This window comes from Triticum urartu, chromosome 6 (assembly GCF_003073215.2).
Source record: "Triticum urartu cultivar G1812 chromosome 6, Tu2.1, whole genome shotgun sequence".
NCBI lineage: Eukaryota > Viridiplantae > Streptophyta > Magnoliopsida > Poales > Poaceae > Triticum > Triticum urartu.
Window position 1 is genome coordinate 127,806,897 of NC_053027.1, and position 21,779 is coordinate 127,828,675.

Here is a 21,779-nt window from a genome sequence, read left to right on the forward strand (position 1 = left end):
TAAATTATCTAATGAAATTTAATGATAATGATAATCCTTACAATATGCACCCAAGCCAATGCCTTTATGAGTTTGAAAACTACATTAGAAAGCAAGATCACTTCAATGCAAATGTTATGAAACAATTGAAATACAATTCTGATATGATTGCTTGCTTGAGTGACTTGTTATTTACAATCTCAAATGATGTTAGAGGTGTGGGAAAGCATGCTTCTATGGTTCAAACCTAGCTAGAACAAGTTGCCAAATCTCAAAGAGAGTTTCTAAATGAAATGAACAATAACATACATGACTTTGTTGTTAGAGTAGCAACTAGAGGAGGTAAAATGACTCAAGAACCACTTTATCCTGAAGGACACCCAAAAAGAATTGAACAAGACTCTCAAAGAGCTAACACTAATGCACCTAGTCCTTCTAAAAAGAATAATAAGAATAAAAATGATAGGACTTTGCATGCCTCTAGTGAACCTAAAGTAGAAAAACCTCCTGATAATGAAGTCTCTATCTCTGATGCTGAAACTCAACCTGGTAGTGAACACTCACCTTCTGATAATGAAAATTTTAATGATGAGGTTCATGAAGATAGTCAACCAAATAATGAAGAACTAGAAAATGATGTTGAGATAGAACCTGCAGTTGATCTTAATAACCCACAACCTAAAAATAAAAGATATGATAAAAGAGACTTTGTTGCTAGAAAACACGATAAGGAAAGAGAACCATGGGTTCAAAAACCTATGCCCTTTCCACCTAGGTCAACTAAAAACAAAGATGATGAAGAATTTGAACGCTTTGCTGAAATGCTGAGGCCAGTCTTTTTGCATACTCGCTTGACTGATATCCTTAAAATGCCTCCTTATGCAAAGTATATGAAAGACATCATCACCAATAAGAGAAAAATACCGGAAGCTGAAATCTCCACTATGCTTGCTAATTATACATTTAAGGATGGAGTACCTAAGAAACTTGGAGATCCGGGAATACCAACTATACCTTCCTCCATCAAAAAGAATTATGTGAAAACTGCTTTATGTGATTTAGGAGCTGGTGTTAGTGTTATGCCTTTCTCTTTATATAAAAGACTTGATTTGAATAAACTCACACCTACTGAAATATCTTTGCAAATGGCTAACAAATCTACTTCCATACCTATCGGTATTTGTGAGGATGTGCCTGTTGTTGTTGCTAATGTTACTATTTTGACTGACTTTGTTATACTTGAGATGCCTGAGGACGACAACATGTCGATTATCCTTGGTAGACCCTTCTTGAATACTGCAGGGGCTGTTATTGATTGCAATAAAAGCAAGATCACTTTTCATACCAATGGTAATGAGCATACTGTGCACTTTCCGAAGAAACAATTCCAAGTGAATGGTATTAATGTTATTGAAAAATCTCTAACAATCACCATTGGAAGTTTTCAACTACCTTTACCCACTGCCAAAAAGAAATATGAAATGCTTATTGTTGGGGACATTCATATCCCTGTTGAGGTAACCTAGTGATTTACGAAAGTTCTTCGGTTTCATGCTAATCGAAAGTGGTTGTTAATAAGACTTGATAAACCTTATTAATGGATCATTTTTGAGAGGTATGAAGTTGATGAATTTAGTAAGCACTACCTTCTGTCCCTACTTTTTGTTTTCTGTTTTTATTAGTTAAATAAAATAAAATGCCATGGTTTGTCTATTTTCTAAATTTACCATGGAATAAAAAATGACCCAAAATAAAAGTTCTCATAATGCTCTAAAAATTTAATAATATTTTTTCTGAATATTTAAGAATTTTTTGTGTAAATAACATCAAAGGGAGGTGCACCAGGTGGGCACAACCCACCTGGGCGCGCCAGGACCCCCAGGCGCGCCCTGGTGGGTTGTGGTCACCACATGGGCCCCCTCACTTATCCCTTCACACCACATCATCACTTACCTCCAGAGAAAATTCTCCATTGCTCTCTCTCCCGTGTTCTTGCTCTCAAACCCGTGGATTTCGATCTCTTTGCTCGAAGCTCCATTTTCGAAACTGTTTCGGGGGCTTGTTGCTTGGTATGTGACTCCTCCGTTTGTCCAATTAGTTTTTTGTTTTAATGGTTTATATTTTGAATAATTAGCTACTCTGGGTGCTGTTGTAGATGAGCTTGCATGTTGAATTCTTGGATTTTTAAGTAGTTTGAATGCTTGATGTGGCCTCTATGTATCCCTATGAGTAGTTGCTATCAATCTTGTAAAGTTTTGTTGAGAAAATTTTGTGGACTAAAAATTTTGGAATTTTTGTTCATAGGAAAAATATGAATATCTTTAGGAAGTTTGCTTCCAAGAAGAACTCCAAGGGAGTGATTGGGGAGTCATCTGACAGTGATCTCCGCCCACGAAGATTTGCGGAGTTACGGCCGTGCGAATGGCCGCATAACCCGTTCATGAAAGGGGCTGGAATCCTTCAAGAGTTTGCACAATATGCTGCTAGTGCCGGCCTGACCGACTACATCGCAGCTGAATGTGAATAGTATCATCTCCTCACAAATTCCTTTGTGCAAAGTTTTCATTTTCTTCCTAGGAATAATCCCCCTGAAGTGCAGTTTAATTTCTATGCTGAAACCCGTCAGATACCACTTACTGAATATTGTGGCATATGCATGATCCCTTCTGACGGGAGTTTAGTTGAGCCTAGACCCACGGAGTTTGATGGCTTTTATCGCACTCTTACAGTGGGGGATAAGAAAGGGGTGTCAGGTGTCACCGCCACTAGCATACACTTTCCTGTCGTGCATTATTTGCTTTATTTATTGTTAAGTGTTTGCTTCCTAGACAAAAAGTAGGTGCACTCAGCGCACCAGACTTTGTTGTTTTGCATCGCGCACTTCACGGCGACAACACTTATAGCCTAGGAGCTATCGTGGCACGTCGCCTCCACATTAACGGATCCAAGGGAAAAATACATGATGGTATTTACACTACTCGCTTGGTGACTCACTTTAACATTGAGATACGCCTTCAAGATTATCCTTTCCCAAGGTTTACCTAGATCGCGCAGCCATGGAATACCACCAGTTTATTGCATGCGATTATCCTAACATTCCTATTCCTCATAACCTGGTTTTTAGTGAGAACACTCATGATATTATTCCACTGCCTGCACCTGCTTTGTTTGATCCTTTTGCCATGGGAGGATACAGGATTATGCCCAAGGACATCGTCGCCTACTAGAACAACCAGGCTGCAGCAGAGGAGGAACCTCAGCAATGTGATTCGTGGATTCCCGCTCCTCAGCATCCCTACTGCTATCCAGGCTACTGATCGATTACCAAGTTAGGTCAAAAGCCTAAGCTTGGGGGAGTACGTGTTTCCACTGACTTTATATTCATGTTCACATATTTCATTTGTCGGTGTCCACACTTTTTCATTGTATCATCCATGTTAAATTTATTTTCTCGCTTTCTTCTTGTGTGTTTGAAAAACTTAATGCAAAAATAGTTCCTGCTTCTTTTTGATTTTCTTTCTAGAGTAGTTAGTTGTAGCACTACAAAGAAAACCCGAAAAGATTTCCTTGTTCTTCTTTTACTTGTTGGGAGCTTTCCCGTGTAAATAGTTTTTCTCGTTTTTTCTTTTCCCTTTTTATTTGCCTGTTCAAGAAAACCAAAAACTCCAAAAATATTTTAGTGTGTTTCTCTGAGTTTCTTTTCTTTTTATTTGAGTCATGCCGAGGAGAAGACCACGATGAAAATTTTGAGTGGCTCTCCTATGCATAATTTTTGATCTAATAAAGAGACCATATTACCTTGTCTTTTCCTGTTGAATAAAATGTTTGCAGATTCCAGCTTAGTCCACGGCACTCTTGCACTATTATTATTTTCACATCGTTTGGTCGTGCAAGTGAAAGGCAATAATGACGATATTCGATGAACTGGCCGTGGCAGAGAGAAACGGGTATGAACTCGACTTGTTCTATTTTTTATAAATATGTTTAACCTAGTATCCATGATTCAACCCAATATGATTAAACATATTTGCAATGACAGTTAGAGATTATAGTTTCTCATGCCATGCATAAGTGGCTAGGGGTGGATAATGATTTATCTTGGATATCAACATTGCATTAAAATGATTGTGATGTAGTATGATGATATGGTATCCTCTTCTGAATTTTCGAGTGGCTTGACTTGGCAAATGTTCATGCATGTAGTTGAATCAAAACTAACATAGCCTCTATGATATTTATGTTCATGGTGTTCATATCCTACTCATGCTAGTGTCCAATGTTACTTACGCACAATGCATGTTCATGACCATTGTTGCTCTCTAGCTGGCCGCTTCTCCACCTAATTGCTAGCCTTCGCCTATACTAAGTGGGAATTCTGCTGGAACATCAGAAACCTTGAACCCAAGTTATTCCAGACGAGTCCACCATACCTACCTATATGCGGTATTACTGAAAGTGCGTTATATCGACTAGAGGGGGGGTGAATAGGCGATTTTTATTGAAGTCTTCAAAACATGGAAGTTTCGAAGACAAACGATAGAAATAAACATATACCATGCAGTGGAAGGTAGACTACACTAGGCAAACCATAGTCAAGTATTCAATGAAGTGAAAGCACAATGACTAATAGCAGCTAGGTAGTAAGGATCAGGTAGGAAGATATTAAGAAGCCAATCAGAACAAGCAGTCACTCAGTGAAGACAAAAGATAGTGCAATCATACGATGACTTCACAAGGACCAACAGTAAGTAAAGGGAAGGGGAGGATGAAACCAGTGACTCGTTGAAGACAATGATTTGTTGGACCAGTTTCAGTTGTTGTGACAACTGTATGTCTGGTTAGGGCGGCTAGGTATTTAAACCTGAGAACACACAGTCCTGGACACCCAGTCCTGAACACGCAGCTCAGGACACCCAGTCCTCACCGTATTCCCCTTGAGCTAAGGTCACACAGACCTTGCCCAATCACTCTGCTAAGTCTTCAAAGTAGACTCCCAAACCTTCACAGACTTCGTTCACCGGCGATCAACAATGACTCTTGGATGCTCAGAACGTGACGCCTAACCGGCTGGAGGATTCACAGTCCTCAAGTGTAATAAGTCTTCATATCACACAGACAGGAAGACTTAAGTGATGCCTAACACTCTTTGGCTCTGGTGGTTAGGGCTTTATCCTCGCAAGGAATTCTCTCTCAAAGGCTTCGAGGTGGGTTGCTCTCAAACGACAAAAGCCGTACTCTAACTCTGAGCAGCCAACCATTTATGGTTGTAGGGGGTGGGCTATTTATAGCAACTAGGCAACCCAACCTGATTTGTCCGAAATGACCCTAGGTCACTAAGGAACTGACACGTGTTCCAATGGTCAGATTTCAAACACACACGGCAACTTTACTTGGGCTACAAGCAAAGCTGACTTGTCCGACTCTGGACAAGATTCGCTCTCATAGTCTTCACTCGAAGACATAGGTTTTGGTTAAGCATCACTTCAGTCATTCTGACTGGTTCACTTGGACCCCACTTAACAGTACGGTGGTTCCTATGACTCAATAAAGAAGAAAAGGAACTACGAAAGATCTGAGTCTTCGAGCTCCATAGGCTTCATGCGATGTCTTCTCTTGTCATAGTCTTCAATGAGCATATCTTCATATACCACCTTTGACATCAATGTCTTCATACATTTTTAGGGGTCATCTCTGGTAGGAAAACCGAATCAATGAGGGACTACTACCTGTGTTATCCTGCAATTCTCACAAACACATTAGTCCCTCAACTAGGTTTGTCGTCAATACTCCAAAACCAACTAGGGGTGGCACTAAATGCACTTACAATCTCCCCCTTTTTGGTGATTGATGACAAACTAGTTGAAGTTTTCAACGGGGAATATAATATGTGAAATTGTAAAGGATAAGGAATTGTCTTCATAAGTTGCAAGGGCTCCCCCTGAAGATGTGCATATAAGTAGTTTGCTTTTGGAATGCGAATGCACATGGCAGGTTGTACTCGTGGAGGTCCTCTTCAACTTATGATGACAATTCATTATGCATGTGAAGGTATGTGAAGATAATGACATGCATAATGAAAAATGGACATCTACAAAATGATCTAAGTGCGGAATTTATCGTCGCACATGCGGAATTTATCATCGCATCACAAAGTAGCAAATAAGTAGCAGACGACCATCGAGTTTAGGTGTTACAACTCAAAGAACCAAATGTATCAAAACGAGAGTTGTAAACACGAGGCAAAATATAAAGCAACCGCCCATGTGGACCCCCGCTTGAAGACTATCAAACTCATATGCTTCTCCCCCTTTTGTCAGTGAGTTCCAAAAAGGTTTGAAGACATAGAGCATCTACTCGCTCCCATGAAGAGTAGGTGAAACAGCAGGGTCGTCGGTGATGTTCGGCGGTGCAGAAGAACTTGGAGCAGTGTCGAAGCGTGCTAAAGGAGGTGGCGGTGAGGTAGCATCGTCTTCGTCCTCGATCACTCTGGCATTCACAGTTGCAGCATAGGAAGAGAACTTAGAGTCTTCAAGAGATGGAGTTCGTCGTAGCACTGCCCTTCGAGGAGGTGTGGAGTCAAACTTGAAGCGTTCAGAGAAGCCATCCTCTTGAAGTTCATCCTTAGAGCACATAAGCGTCAGCCCTTTCCATGTGCGGCGAGAGGTTTCATGGGCAACAAAGGCATTCTTGGTGGCAAGATTGCGAATGCGGTTGACATCCACCAAGAGGCTTTGCATTTGGCGCTTCAGCCAGTCATGATGCCTATCCTGTTTCTGATGAAGAGCCACCAGAAGCTCTCGGTCGTTGAGAACACGAGATCGCTTCTTGGGTCATTGGGCAATTGTGCTTTCGGTGGCTTCAGTAAGGGCACGATGAGGTGCACGTGTAGTTCCAGCCAGAGGATAAACACGGGTGACTGCTTCAACTCCTTCAATGTTCTGAGAGAAATTTTGATGCTCTGCATTCTGAAGACTAAGAGGCTCCTTGGTAGGCTCAGGATAAATGGCTTCAATGGACATATCCACAACAGGCAGAAAGATCCGATGATTGCGAGCAGATGGCTGATATGAGATAGCGGAGTGGAGTTTGATCAGCCGCATTATCCATGGAGCGTAGAACTTCAAGCCAAAAAGATCAGAGCCTGATGCAGCAAGTTGGCGGATGAAGAAGTCCTGTGCATGGAAGATATTGATAACTAATGGTCGTGAAGTAAACAAGAAGGGTCCATGTCTCAAAAATATCATTTACCACTATTTCAAAAACTTGAGCTCAGGCACCTCTGCAAATCACTGCTTCCCTCTGCGAAGGGACTATCTATTTACTTTTATGTTGTGTCATCACCTTCTAAAATAAGCGCCAGAACCTGAGAGCACTGTTGTCATGCTGATGCATTGTGTGTAGCTAATGTTGGGTGCATCATGACTGGATCTTTTCTACCATGAATTACAATGTCTAGTCGCTGCTTGAACTTTGGAGGTGCTCTGCATTTATGTTTTGCGGTCTCAGAAAGGGCTAGCGAGATACCACTATTGTCATATTATATCATAGTTGTTTTGACAATGTGTTGTTGTTTGAGATATGCTATTATTGCACGCTAGTTGATTATGTCATTGATACGAGTTAATATAATTTTTAAGAGTTATTGTCGGCATGGTTAGTTATAATGTTGGCTGAAAACCTGGGTGTTGTTTAAGCTTATTTATGCAAACAAGAGCAAAAGAGTTCGTAAAAGTTTTTCTTTTTCACTTTCAGTTTATCAACTGAATTGCTTGAGGACAAGCAAAGGTTTAAGCTTGGGGGAGTTGATACGTCTCTAACGTATCTACTGTTCCTAACGCTTTTTCTCTTGTTTTGGACTCTAATTAATGAAACTAACCCCGGACTGAAGTTGTTTTCAGCAGAACTACCATGGTGTTGTTTTTGTGCAAAAATAAAAGTTCTCGGAATGGAACGAAACTTTGCGAGGATTTTTATACAATAAAAGAGAATTTATGGAACCAAGAGTTACCTGAGGGGGGCACCTGGGTGGGCATAACCCACCAGGGCGCGCCTGCCCCCCCCCCAGGCACACCCAGGTGGGTTGTCCCCACCTGGTGGCCCCGCAGACCCTCAAACCTACGCTATAAAATCTTATTTTTCCAGAAAAAATTGGGGAGAAAGAATTATCGCGATCCACGAGATGGAGCCGCCGTCACCTCCTGTTCTTCATCGGGAGGCCAGATCTGGAGTCCGTTTGTGGCTCCGGAGAGGGGGATCTTCGTTCTTCGTCATCACCAACCCTTTCCATCGCCAATTCCATGATGCTCCCCACCGAGAGTGAGTAATTCCTTCATAGGCTCGTTGGTCGATGAGGAGTTGGATGAGATTCATCATGTAATCTGGTTAGTTTTGTTAGGGCTTGATCCCTAGTATACACTATGTTCTGAGACTGATGTTGCTATGACTTTGCCATGCTTAATGCTTGTCACTTTGGGCCTGGGTGCCATGATTTTAGATCTGAACCGTTTATGCTATCACCATTATATCCATGTTCTAGATCTGATCTTGCAAATTATAGTCACAATAGTCAGGACCACTCCCGGTGATGACCGTAGTTTGAGGAGTTCATGTATTCACCATGTGTTAATGCGTTGTTCCGGTTCTCTATTAAAAGGAGGCCTTAATATCCCTTAGTTCCCAATTGGACCCTGCTGCCACGGGAGGGTAGGACAAAGGATGTCATGCAAGTTCTTTCCATAAGCATATATGACTATTTACGAAATACATGCCTACATTATATTTATGAACTAGAGCTAGTGCCATATCGCCCTAGGTTATAACTGTCACATGATGAATATCATCCAACAAATCATCGATCCAGTGCCTACGAATTTCTCTTATATTGTTCTTGCTAAGTTACTACTGCTATCGTTATTGTTGCACTTGCTACAAAATTACTGCTATCACGGTTACCGTTACTATTGCTGCTGTCACTACTATCAAAATTATCATATTATTGTTCTACTGATCACTTTGTTGCATATAATTAATCTCCAGGTGTGACTGAATTGACAACTCAGTTGCTAATACTTACAAATATTCTTTGGCTCCCCTTGTGTCGAATCTATAAATTTGGGTTGAATACTCTACCCTCGAAAACTATTGTGATCCCCTATACTTGTGGGTTATCACTGGGCGAATAGGAGAAGGAAAAAGGGGGGTTCGGCCCCCCTTCCCTTTCTTCTCCGGTAAAGTAAGGAGGGGGCGCCACTTGGGGAAACCCCAAGTAGGATTCAGATCCTACTTGCGGTGCCCCCTGGGTGCCTCACCTCCCCTCCCACCTATATATATGAGGAGAGGGGGCGCCTAGAACACACAACATCAATTGTGAGCCGTGTGTGGTGCCCCCCTCCACAGTTTACACCCCCGGTCATATTCTCACGGTGCTTAGGCGAAGCCCTGCACGGATCACTTCCCCATCACCGTCATCACGCCGTCGTGCTGACGGAACTCATCTACTACCTCGACACCTTGCTGGATCAAGAAAGCGAGGGTCCTCACCGAGCTGAACGTGTGCAAAACTTGGAGGTGTCGTACGTTCGGTACTTGATCGGTTGGAGCTAGAAGAAGTTCGACTACATCAACCGCGTTGTCAAACGCTTCCGCTTTCGGTCTACGAGGGTACGTAGAAACACTCTCCCCCTCGTTGATATGCATCTCCATGGATAGATCATTGCGTGTGCATAGAAAAAAAGTGGTTTTCCATGCAACGTTTCCCAACAGTGGCCCCGCGGGCGCTCGACCCCACAACGCGGCAGTCTCCCACCCGCGTCCTAGATGGGGGCCTCGCCTCACGTGCCGACATGGGCGCGGGTGTAGGCTCTCCTCCATGGGAGTCAGGCACAGGTCTCGCGCTAGATGGAGACTCGGGCGCAGTCGTTGGCTCATTTATGCCGCATGGTGGCCCACCCTATGTGGTCGGGAGCGGGATCCTCTGCGCTCGGGGCAGCTACACATGCGCCTACACGTGTTAGTACAATGTTGTAGACAGGAAACATCCAACCGGTCAATTACAAAAGTATTTTAAAATTTGAACCAATCTGTACTACAGGAGAGCCACGGTTTGTAGAAGAAGCTTTGGTAGATCCAAACTGGAGGAAAGCCATGGAAGACGAATACATAGCATTGAAAAAGAATCACACGTGGCACTTGGTTTCACACGGTCAAGGTAAAAACCTAATAGATTTTAAGTGGGTATACAAGATTAAAAGGAAGTCAGGTGGCACTATTGATAGGTATAAAGCTAGACATGTAGCTAAAGGGTTCAAACAGAGATATGGCATTGATTATGAGGACACTTTTATCCTAGTTGTTAAAGCTACTACTATTAGATTGGTTTTATCAGTTGTTGTGTCCAGGAACTCGAGCCTAAGGCAGTTGGACGTACATAATGCGTTTTTACATGGTGTTCTAGAAGAGGAGGTTTATATGAACCACTCAAACCTAAGGCTGTGTCCAGGAACTCGAGCCTAAGGCAGTTGAACATATATTGGACTTGTTGAAAATAAACAATGAAGTGTAAAAAGAGTAATATCATCAAACAATGAACTAGTGACAGTAATATCATCAAACAACGATGTGTCCAGGAACTCGAGCCTAAGGCAGTTGGACGTACAGAATGTGTTTTTACATGGTGTTCTAGAAGAGTAGGTCCTTCAGTAATATCATCAACTAGTGACAGTACATGCTCATATATGTTGATGATATTACTGTCACTAGTTTATCAGATGAAGCGGTGACAGCACTCCTGAAGGACCTAGGCTCAGAGTTTGCTTTGAAGGACCTTGGGGACCTGAATTTCTTCTTAGGTATTTAATTCAAGAAAAACAAAGATGGTGTAGTCTTATATCAAGAAAAATATGCAACTGATTTATTGAAAAGAGTGGGTATGCAAGGATGCAGGCCTTCACCAACTCCACTGTCTAGTTCAAAAAAATTGTCTCTGCATGAAGGTGAGCCTCTTAGTGAGGAGGATGGCACCCTGATCCGTCTCCAACGTATCTATAATTTTTGATTGCTCCATGCTATATTATCTACTGTTTTGGATGTTTATGGGCTTTATTATACACTTTTATATCATTTTTGGGACTAACCTATTAACCCAGAGCCCAGTGCCAGTTTCTGTTTTTACCTTGTTTTAGAATATCGCAGAAAAGGAAAACCAAACGGAGTCCAATTGACCTGAAACTTCACGGAACTTATTTTTGGATCAGAAGAAGCCCGGAAGACTTGGAGTCCACGTAAGGGAAGCTTCGAGGAGGCCACGAGGTAGGGGGCGCGCCCTCCACCCTCGTGGCCCCCCTAACGCACTTCTTCCTCCTATATATCTCCATATACCCTAAAAACATCCAGAAGCACAATAGATCGGGAGTTCCGACACCAGAAGCCTCCGTAGCCACCGAAAACCAATCTAGACCCGTTCCGGCACCCTGCCGGAGGGGGGAATCCTCTCCGGTGGCCATCTTCATCATCCCGGTGCTCTCCATGACGAGGAGGGAGTAGTTCTCCCTCGGGGCTGAGGGTATGTACCATTAGCTATGTGTTTGATCTCTCTCTCTCCCTCGTGTTCTCGAGGTGTTACAATCTTGATGTATCACGAGCTTTGCTATTACATTTGGATCCTATGATATTTCTTCCCCCCTCTACTCTCTTGTAATGGATTGAGTTTTCCCTTTGAAGTTATCTTATCGGATTGAGTCTTTAAAGATTTGAGAACACTTGATGTATGTCTTGCCGTGCGTATCTGTGGTGACAATGGGATACCACGTGATTCACTTGATGTATGTTTTGGTGATCAACTTGCGGGTTCCGCCCATGAACCTATGCATAGGGGTTGGCACACGTTTTCGTCGTGATTATTCGGTAGGAACTTTGGGGCACTCTTTGAGGTTCTATGTGTTGGTTGAATAGATGAATCTGAGATTGTGTGATGCATATCGCATAATTATACCCACGGATACTTGAGGTGACATTAGGGTTTTGGTTGATTTGTGTCTTAAGGTGTTATTCTAGTACGAACTCTAGGGCTGTTTGTGACACCTATAGGAATAGCCCAACGGATTGATTGGAAAGAATAACTTTGAGGTGGTTTCGTACCCTACCATAATCTCTTCGTTTGTTCTCCGCTATTAGTAACTTTGGAGTGACTCTTTGCTGCATGTTTGAGGGATAGTTATGTGATCCAATTATGTTATTATTGTTGAGGGAACTTGCACTAGCGAAAGTATGAACCCTAGGCCTTGTTTCAACTCATCGCAATACCGTTTACGCTCACTTTTATCATTAGTTACCTTGCTGTTTTTATATTTTCAGATTACAAAAACCATTATCTACCATCCATATACCACTTGTATCACCATCTCTTCGCCGAACTAGTGCACCTATACAATTTACCATTGTATTGGGTGTGTTGGGGACACAAGACTCTTTGTTATTTGGTTGCAGGGTTGCTTGAGAGAGACTATCTTCATCCTACGCCTCCTACGGATTGATAAATCTTAGGTCATCCACTTGAGGGAAGTTTGCTACTGTCCTACAAACCTCTGCACTTGAAGGCCCAACAACGTCTACAAGAAGAAGGTTGTGTAGTAGACATCAGACCCAGTACAGAAGTATGATTGGTGCTCTTCAATATTTGACTCTTACTAGACCAGATATATCCTTTGTTGTAAACAAAGTATGTCAATTTTTGCATGCTCCTACCACCCTGCATTGGACTGCTACCAAACGTATTCTAAGATATATAAAGCACACGGTTAATGTTGGACTAACATTCAACAGGTCTCAGTCCAATCTTATCAGTGCATTCACTGATGTTGACTGGGGTGAAAGTATTGATGACAGGAGATCCACATGTGGTTTTGCAATATTTTTTGGTCCTAACCTAGTATCATGGTGTGCAAAGAAGCAGGCAACTATTTCCAGGTCTAATACAGAGGCTGAGTATAAAGCATTGGCTAATGCTACTACAGAGATTATTTGGCTTCAGTCCATGCTGAAGGAACTTGGAGTGGCACAAGCGCAAACTCCTTGCTTGTGGTGTGATAACCTTGGTGCCACTTATCTTTCCGCAAATCGGGTCTTTCATGCCAGAACCAAATGCATTGAGATATATTTTCACTTTGTCAGAGAACGAATTTCCAACAAGCAGTTAGATGTTTGTTTTGTTCATTCAGGGGACAAGATTGCATATGGCTTCACCAAGGCATTGCCCATGGGAAGCTTCGAGAAATTCAGACGTAATCTCAACTTGGCCAAGTTGTGATTAAGGGGTGTGTTGAAGATATTCCCCAATGGTTGTTAGGCCAACGCATATAGGAGTCGTGGTAGTTTGTTATATGATCGAGATAACTTTGTATCATGTTTAGATCATCTCTGTCTCATCCATCTCTTGTACTCCAAGTTTCCAAGTTTGTATGCGCAACAAGGGATAAGCCCCTTCTATCAATAAATACCGCGACCCTCTCACGGGCGCTTCCATTACGGAATCCTATAGTAAGCAGCCACGTCCAACCAAGAGCTGCTCTAATTTTAAGGTGAACTCCGGCCGTCTGGATCTTGCTCTAATTTTAAGGTGATAGGCTGATCGCATCGTGAAGACACCATTCTTCGTATAATTCCACCGCTGTGGCACGGGTGGAAGTTGTAATCAGCCACGTCTATCGTCCCGTATCGTATGGTGTGTTTCTCTCCATCGATCGATCTCGTCGACCGTGTCCGTGAGCACATTGCCAGATGGTACGACCGTGGTCTTAGAAAGTGGACGGTAGATGGAGCCAATGTGAGTCGTCCATCAACGTAAAGGGAGCGGCGTCACGGATATGGGTAGGGGCGACCACGAGACGGTCGTCGGTCACCGGTTATTTTCGTCCGTGGCAAACCGTGAGCAGAGAGAACACTGTATGCTCCTCGCCGAGCCATTTGCATGGATGCAATGCATGTGCAGCTGTGATCACTACTCGCCAACGGAAACTAAACTAGTGCAAGGCTTTTACGTACTGTCGCGGCATTTATGTTGCGCATCTGACGATCTCCTAAAGCGAAAGCGGAACATCAACAAGTTAAGAAAGTGCCTTTTGATCGAGCACATCACATCACGTTCGCCGAGGAAAGTAGACCGAGTTTTTTTTTTTTGGAACACAAGTAGACCGAGTTTCATTAACTTGATTTTGCGTATAGAAATGCGAATAAATCAGGTACATATGGAAACTGCATGCATCACGCTGAGGCGACGGCTTAATGCACACAAAGAATAGCATCAACCCTGTGCTAAACTTTTACAAAAGACTTTTAAGAAAAGTTCACACAATGAAATATCAAATCCGTCGTAGTCTAGGTGGTTAGGATACTCGGCTCTCACCCGAGAGACCCGGGTTCAAGTCCCGGCGACGGAAATTTTTTTATCTACCTTTTTGCCGATCGAAACTTGGACCGAACCCCTGGTTCATTTCATTTTAGGCAAGCATAAAGCGGACCTCCCACACCGAAAGGGTGTCACGGGCACAAGCGAAGCAGACCGAGTCACACGCCTCCGCTGGCGTCGCGCGTCACGCACGGAGCGGCGCCCGCCGCAGCCAAACTCTCCCCGTGCATGTGTGGTTGCCACGGACACGGCAGATCCGCGCCCCTTTGCCGTAATCGTTGTGGTTCTCAACAGATACATTCATTCATGGCGATCGACCGACGACGGCCGGCCCGGGCGATCTTGGGTCTACGTACGTTGACTTCTCGCTTGACGGCATGATTTGGCGTGCATGCGTACGTCGGTGCCTGTGCTCATCTTGATCGCACGTACGTAATTTTGCCAAATGTTTGACTTCAGTCAACATGAAGAAAAAGAACTTATAGGTTTGGTTCCGCAAAGTTCTTCCGTGATAACTAACGTGTAACCTCTTTTGTCATGGTTGCTATCGTGCTCGTGCCATGACAAAGCAGAAAAAAAAACACGATCAATCTCTTGTACAGGAGCCACATGTAGTAACAGTAGCACTGTCGAGAGTTCGGCCGCTCCACCGAAAACAACTTGCCTACGGATCTCTCTCTCCCCTGGGCGTACCTCCTGTTCACAATAAGTGTCAGACCGGCCAGACAGATCGGTCTGTTAGGCCTGATACCCAATCGTCCACGTACCTCAGCAGTGCAAGCGTGCAAAAATACACAGACCGGACGGATCCAGCCGGCCATATCGCTCGCTATCTGCTAATCGGAGGGAGGCGGACAGGGAAACACGGAGGTCATGCAGCGACTCGATCGATCTACTCTTCGGGTTTTTTTGAGTGGAGTGGATCTACTCTTCGGGTGTTTCGGCGTGTGCAGCAGACGGGCTGTCGACCGCAAAGCTTCTATGAGGATCGGTCGAGTGGGCAGCTCGGCCCGGACGGCCCGCCTCGAAAATCCTGCGCCGGGCTGAGCCTGAGCGTGCCATCGGGCCTGGCTCAGGCCCAGAAGTTGAGCCCGATGGTTAGACCGGGCCGGGCTTGGGCTTGCGGAAAACAAAATTTTAGACGTAGTCAGGTGGGCCGGCCGGGCGATGTCAGGCTTTTTCGGGCTTGGGCCCAATTTAGTAGGCCCAACGTTTGGCCGGGCCGGTTTTGAGCCTAGGTTTTCAGCATCAAGCTTTTTTTGGCCCGGCCTGACATAGGCCCAGGTATAGTTGAGTCGCTGCATGACCTCCGCGAGGGCATCTCCAATGAAAACAACTGAAGAAAGGAGCAGGGCATCTGCAACGCGGTGTTGCATCCGTGGACATGAATACGAGAGAAGGTTATCTAACGGCGTGCCTGAAATGTTCACCCACATTTTAAAAATGAATTCAATGAACAAGATGAATTTGATGCAAACCGAATGACTTCTGCTTAAAACGGACACACTTGCATGCAACTTCCGCCCAACTGGCCACCTTCAAAGATTTCTAACCGGCACTATAGTTTTTTAGGCAAAAAGAAGCTAGACTTTATTACTCAATAACTAAGGTTAAAAGAATAATATTCTGGTCATGTGGATGACCCAGTCAAGTATGGCGGCTTGATCTAAAGGAAGTGAATGCCAAGCTAAATTGTGAGCTTCAAAATTATTCTTTCTACTTTCAAAACTAAACATACATGAAATAAAAGAATGCTTCCAATCTCTAATCTCGTTGATAACCATTCCATGAGCTGCATATGGCCCATCCTGGATGTCCTTCACCATCGACTTGCAATCAGATGCGACATGTAAATTTCGAATGCCAAGGCCAGGGCACTATAATTTTAGTATTGGATTGTAACTTGTGATTAATTAGTACTATCGGTCATCATTAGCAGACCCAACAGCCGGGAAAATGAAATAAAGCGGAGAAAGAAGGGCTTGCGTGGGGTTCGATCCTTAGATTTGTTGGGGCGCTAGCCAGTAAGCCATCGCTCAGCTCGTGTTAGGTAAGTAGGGCGTGAACAACTTGAAGTAATCGGATTTCCACTAGCTTTTCGGGGTTTCTTTTCTTGTTTTCATTGCTTTTATTCGTTTATTTCTTCGCTTTACTGGTTTCTTTTTTTCATTGATTTCCTTTGGTTCTTTTTTGGTTTTCAATGGGTTTTTTCTTTTCTTTCATTTTTCTCTATACTTTCTTTGGTATTTTTTGTTTCTTTCTCGTTTTTCGTCTGTTTTTCTTTTCTTCCTCGGGTTTCAATGTTTTCTAATACATTTTATTATATTTCTAATACATGTTTATCATTTTTCAAATAGAAGTTTAACATTTCTTTAAATACATGTTCTACATTCTTTCCATACATATTTTTCTTAGCATTTCTCAAATTCTTGATTAACATTTTTCAAATAGAAGATTACCATTTTTTGAATACATAGTCAACATTTTTCCTATACATTTTAGACATTTTCCTAAATGCTTGATTAAAAAAATTAAAATAAAATATTAACATTTTTTATTACATGGTCAATATTTTTATATACACAATTAACATTTTTCAAATGCTTGATTAAAGATTTTCAAATACGTGTTCAATATTCAAATGCTTCATTAACATTTCTATATACGTGATCAAATTTTTCATCAGTTTTTAATACATGATCAACTTTTTTCTCTACACATTTAACATTTTTTGCTTGATTACAATTTTTCAAATACATGTTCAACATTTTTTTACTGCTTAACTATCATTTTTGAAAATACATAATCAATGTTTTCCAAAACAAATTGTGTTTTTAATACATTTTTCGTATACGTGATAAACATTTTCCCTGCACACATTTAACATTTTCAAATGCATGGTCAACATATTTCAAATGTTTTTTGTTGATTGTTTATATTACATACATACATACATACATACATACATACATACATACATACATACATATAATATTTTAGTCTAAACAAAAGAAAAAATAAAGCAAAAAGCAAAAAAAAAGAAAACATAGGAAAATAAAAAAAGCGCGGCAAGATTGCATGACCTCTAGCGTGCCTGGGCCAGCGCAACTTGCTCTGCCCTTCAGCGAGAGTTCCATAGGTCTCGGTCCGTTGTTCTCAAAAAAACAAAAGGTCTCGGTCTTACTGAACGCAGAATATAGGGCCCTCCCTTCACTCGCGACAAACGGGCCGGCCCATCTCTCCTTTCCAAAGGATAAAAAAGGTGCAGGTGGGTGGAGCGGGATTCGAATACGAGATCGCATCGCTCCATGGATACTACACTAACCACTAGGCCACTTGCTCGTTCATGCATATTTCCTTCCGTTCTTTGTTTCTATGTACAGAAAATGCCTTCTGTCCTTTGTACGTTTGTTTTTTCCTTTTTCTTTGTTTGTTTTCCTGTTTCTTTTTCCTTTTTATTTAATGCGTGAACTCGTTTCAAGTCGGTGTTTTTTTTCAAAATTGAAGAACTTTTTTCAAACAAGGTGAACTTTTTTTCAAATTCGATAAACTTTTTTCAAACTCGATGAACTTTTTCAAATGCGATGAACTTTTTTCAAACATGGTGAACTTTTTTCAAACATGGTGAACTTTTTTTCAAATTCGATGAGCTTTTTTCAAATTCGATGAGCTTTTTTCAAATTCGATGAACTTTTTCAAATGCGATGAACTTTTTCCAAATTTGATGAACTTTTTCAAATGCGATGAACTTTTTTTTCAATTTCGATGGAAGTATTTCAAATTTGATGAAACTTTTCGAAATTCGATGAACTTTTTTCAAATTCGATGAATGTTTTTTAAAAAATTGAAGATTTTTTTTCAAATCCGCTGAATTGTTTTGAAAAGCAATGAACTTTTTTTCATATTCGGTGAACTTTTTCTAATTATGACGAATTTTTCTCAAATTTGATGAACTTTTTTTAAGATCGATGAACTTTCTTCAATTTTGATGAACTTAAAAAAACCAAAGAACTTTCATCCCTTTTTCTTAAAAAAGTTTCCTTAATTTTTTTTTGAAAAGTGCACGTATTCATCAAAAAAAGGAAATAAAAAGGCGAAATAAATCGTTACGGAAAAAGAGAGAAAAAGAAGAAAACAAATGGTTGAAATAATAAAAGAAGGCAAGCGAACATTTCTACTCAGGTCGTTGGATAGCGTAGTGGTTCATGCACCCCTGTGCGAAGGGAGAGTTCCCTAGTTCGAGTCCCGCCTCACGCACATTTTTTTTATTTAGTTTCTAACGGAATAATGGAAAGAAGCGATGTTTGCTGAGAGCGAAGGTTTTCTGGGCCGGTCCATTATAGGTCTCCTTCAGGCGCCAGGGAGCTGTTCGGGCGCTTAACGCGCCGAATAGGAGCTCTCGAATATAGGGGCGCCCTTAGTTCCGTTCCGATCACCTTTTTCTGCTTTTCTTTAGTTTGCGCTATGATAAGCCTTGTCACATTTGGGTAAGCCGCCTCTTTTTTATTTAGTTTCTAACGAAATAACGGAAAGAAGCGATCGACTGGTTTGCTGAGAGCGAAGGTTTTCTGGGCCGGTCCACTATAGGTCTCCTTCAGGCGCCAGGGAGTTGTTCGGGCGCTTAACGCGCCAAGTAGGAGCTCTCGAATATAGGGCGCCCTTAGTTCCGTTCCGATCACCTTTTTCTGCTTTTCTTTGGTTTGCGCTATGATAAGCCTTGTCACATTTGGGTAAGCTGCCTCTAGTGGCTTTTCTTTTCCTTCTCTTCTTTCTTTCTGTTCACTTCATTCTGTTAGGTTCGTTCCTTTTCTTTTCAAACAATGTTTCTTATCATACACCATATATTCAATACTCCCTCTTCCTGAATTATTTGTCTTAAATTTGTCTAAATATGGTTGTATCTAGACGGAGGTAATATATTCTGGAGATACATGAAAACCTAATTTATATTTCACATTCATGTATTTAATTGAAAAGTGTCCATATGCTTCAAAAATATATTCATGTTTTCTTAGAAGAATGTATTTTAGAGGTACATGAAAACCTAATTTATCTTTAACGTTAATGTATTTAATTGGAAAGTGTCCATATGCTTCAAAAACATATGCATGTTTTTATAAAAGTGGTCTGTATATTTTAGAAAAACATGCATATTGAAAGAATACTCACCAAGTATTACGAAATTGTATTTGCATTGCAAAAACTATTCATTAGGTGTTAAAAATAATTTCTTGAGAAAATATTCATTATTTATTTTTAAAAATCACTTAATCTAATTATAAAAGTATATTGTGGAAAATTGTTAACATGTGTAAAAAAATACGTTTATACAAAAATGTACAATGTGTATGAAAAAAATGTAATCATGTATTTGAAAATGTTTCATATGTATACAAAAATTTACACCATGTATAAAAAGTCTAGACATCAAAACTTATATTTGAAAAAAATCATGTACCCCAAAAATGTTAAACATGCATAATGAAAATGTAGAATGCAGAAAATATAGAATGAAAAAAACATGAATATGTGTTTTAAAAATTATTAAACATGTCTTCAAAAATTATCCTAATGTATACAAATAATGTAGAATGTGGAATAAACAATTAGAGATAAAAAGTAGATTGAAAAAAATGTTAATTATGTGTTTTAAAAATGTTAAACTAATACATATAAAAAATTCTGTTATATGCAGAAAATGAAGTATGTGTTTGAAATAAATTGGCATGAAAACATATGTGAAAAAATGTTAATCATGTATTTCAAAAAAATATTGGAAATTTTATAGAAATGTTCCTGTTCTACACAAACGAGAAATAAGAAAGTCAATGAAAATAAAAAAGAAACATATAAAAGCAAAGAAAACCAATAAAAATAAAAAAGATACAAATAAAACCAAAGAAATAAGAAAAATAAAAATAAAAACAAAGAAATTAAACCACTGCAAAAGAATGAAAAATGGTGAAACCGAGAAAGAAACAAAGAAAAAATAATGAAAACCAATAAAGAAAAAGGAAACCCTAGAAAGAATGAACAAAAGAAAAAAGAAAAAAACCAAGAAAGAAACAAAAAACAATGGAAAATGAGGAAAAAGAAAAGAAAAAGGAAAAACCCGGTGCAAGCCCGTAAACAAATATAGAAAGCCAGTGAAGAAACAAAGAAATGGGAGAAAATAAAATGACAGAGAATGAAACAAATAAAACTGAGAAAAGAAAAGAAACCGATAAAACCTCGAGGCCGCGAGGCTTTTGTGTCTCAACGGTTGGCTGAATGGGATGTGTTGGCATGGGGTTTGGTGAGCTCCGGGTGAAAATCTCGCACGGACTTTGGTTGTTGCCCGCGACGATGACGTCCTTAGACATCATTGCCCTCCTTGGAGGCGTTGTCGTGAAGCCCCTTCACCTCCCCTGTCTTCTAGGTCTCATGCTCTCCGGTTGAAAACCCAAGTTCCATCCTTGGTTGGAGCAGGCGTGGGAGTCATTCCCTTTGCTTGTGCGTCGCCTTGGAGATTTAACCTACTTTCAGATGACACCCCAGCCTTGCAGGTTTAGCCTACTTTCGGAGGATAGTTACTTGTGCGTGGCCTTGCGGTCAGTGTGGAAGCTGGAGTGGTGACTCCGAAGTTGGCTGGGTGTCATCTCAGGTTGCTTGGGCAGCAGAATCATCAGCCCATCCGCTTCGTGGCCTGGGGGCGGTTTCGGTGAGTGTTGTTGATTGTATGCCGGAGCGGCGGCTCTGGGTCGTGTTGTAGGGTGCTATCTCTGGCTGCTTGGGCGGCAAAGTCATCAGTTCGTTCGGTACATGGCCTCGGGGCGATTTGTGGATGTTGTAGTGGGTTGTAAGTTAGAGTGGCGGCTCCAAATCGTGTTATGGGGTGTCGTCTCTGGTTGCTTGCGCGGCAAAGTCGTCGACTCGTCCGGTACGCGGCCTTGGGGCCGGTCCGTGTGCCGGAGCGGCGACTCCAGGTCGTGTGATAGAGTGCCGACTCTGGTTCGACAGAGTAGCCGGCTCGCATAAGGCGTAGCCTGGGGCCTAGCATGATTGGCAATGTATCATTTTTCAGCCACTTTTCCTCATAAACTAGTCAATTCCTTTTTTTTATATCAAAAGAGAGAGCTCTTGTTAGGGCATGTACAATGCATAGCCTCAAGGTGATGTCTCGCATGCCATGTAGGATCGGATATGATGTAAAGTAGGTTCGGATAGGAAAGTGGGATCCTCTCCAAGAGGCGGGTGCTTGAAAAGAAAAAGTGTGGTCCGGTGACAAAAACTGAAAAGTTTGGAGTAAAAAGTAGAGATGCATGTGTAATAGAGTCTTTATTTTCTATTTCTTAATAAGGTCCACTAGTGGTAGTTTGCATTGGGGAGAAAAAATAAATATAGGTGTCTCAAATTACTT

The 21,779-nt window shown here is 41.5% G+C and overlaps 1 non-coding gene across 1 annotated transcript; it reads left to right on the plus strand.

Annotated features, from left to right (window-relative positions):
- Positions 1-14,338: 14,338 nt before the first annotated feature.
- On the plus strand, positions 14,339-14,411 carry TRNAE-CUC. The gene has a single exon. It is a non-coding gene; the product is annotated as a tRNA-Glu (tRNA).
- The last annotated feature ends 7,368 nt before the right edge of the window (positions 14,412-21,779 follow it).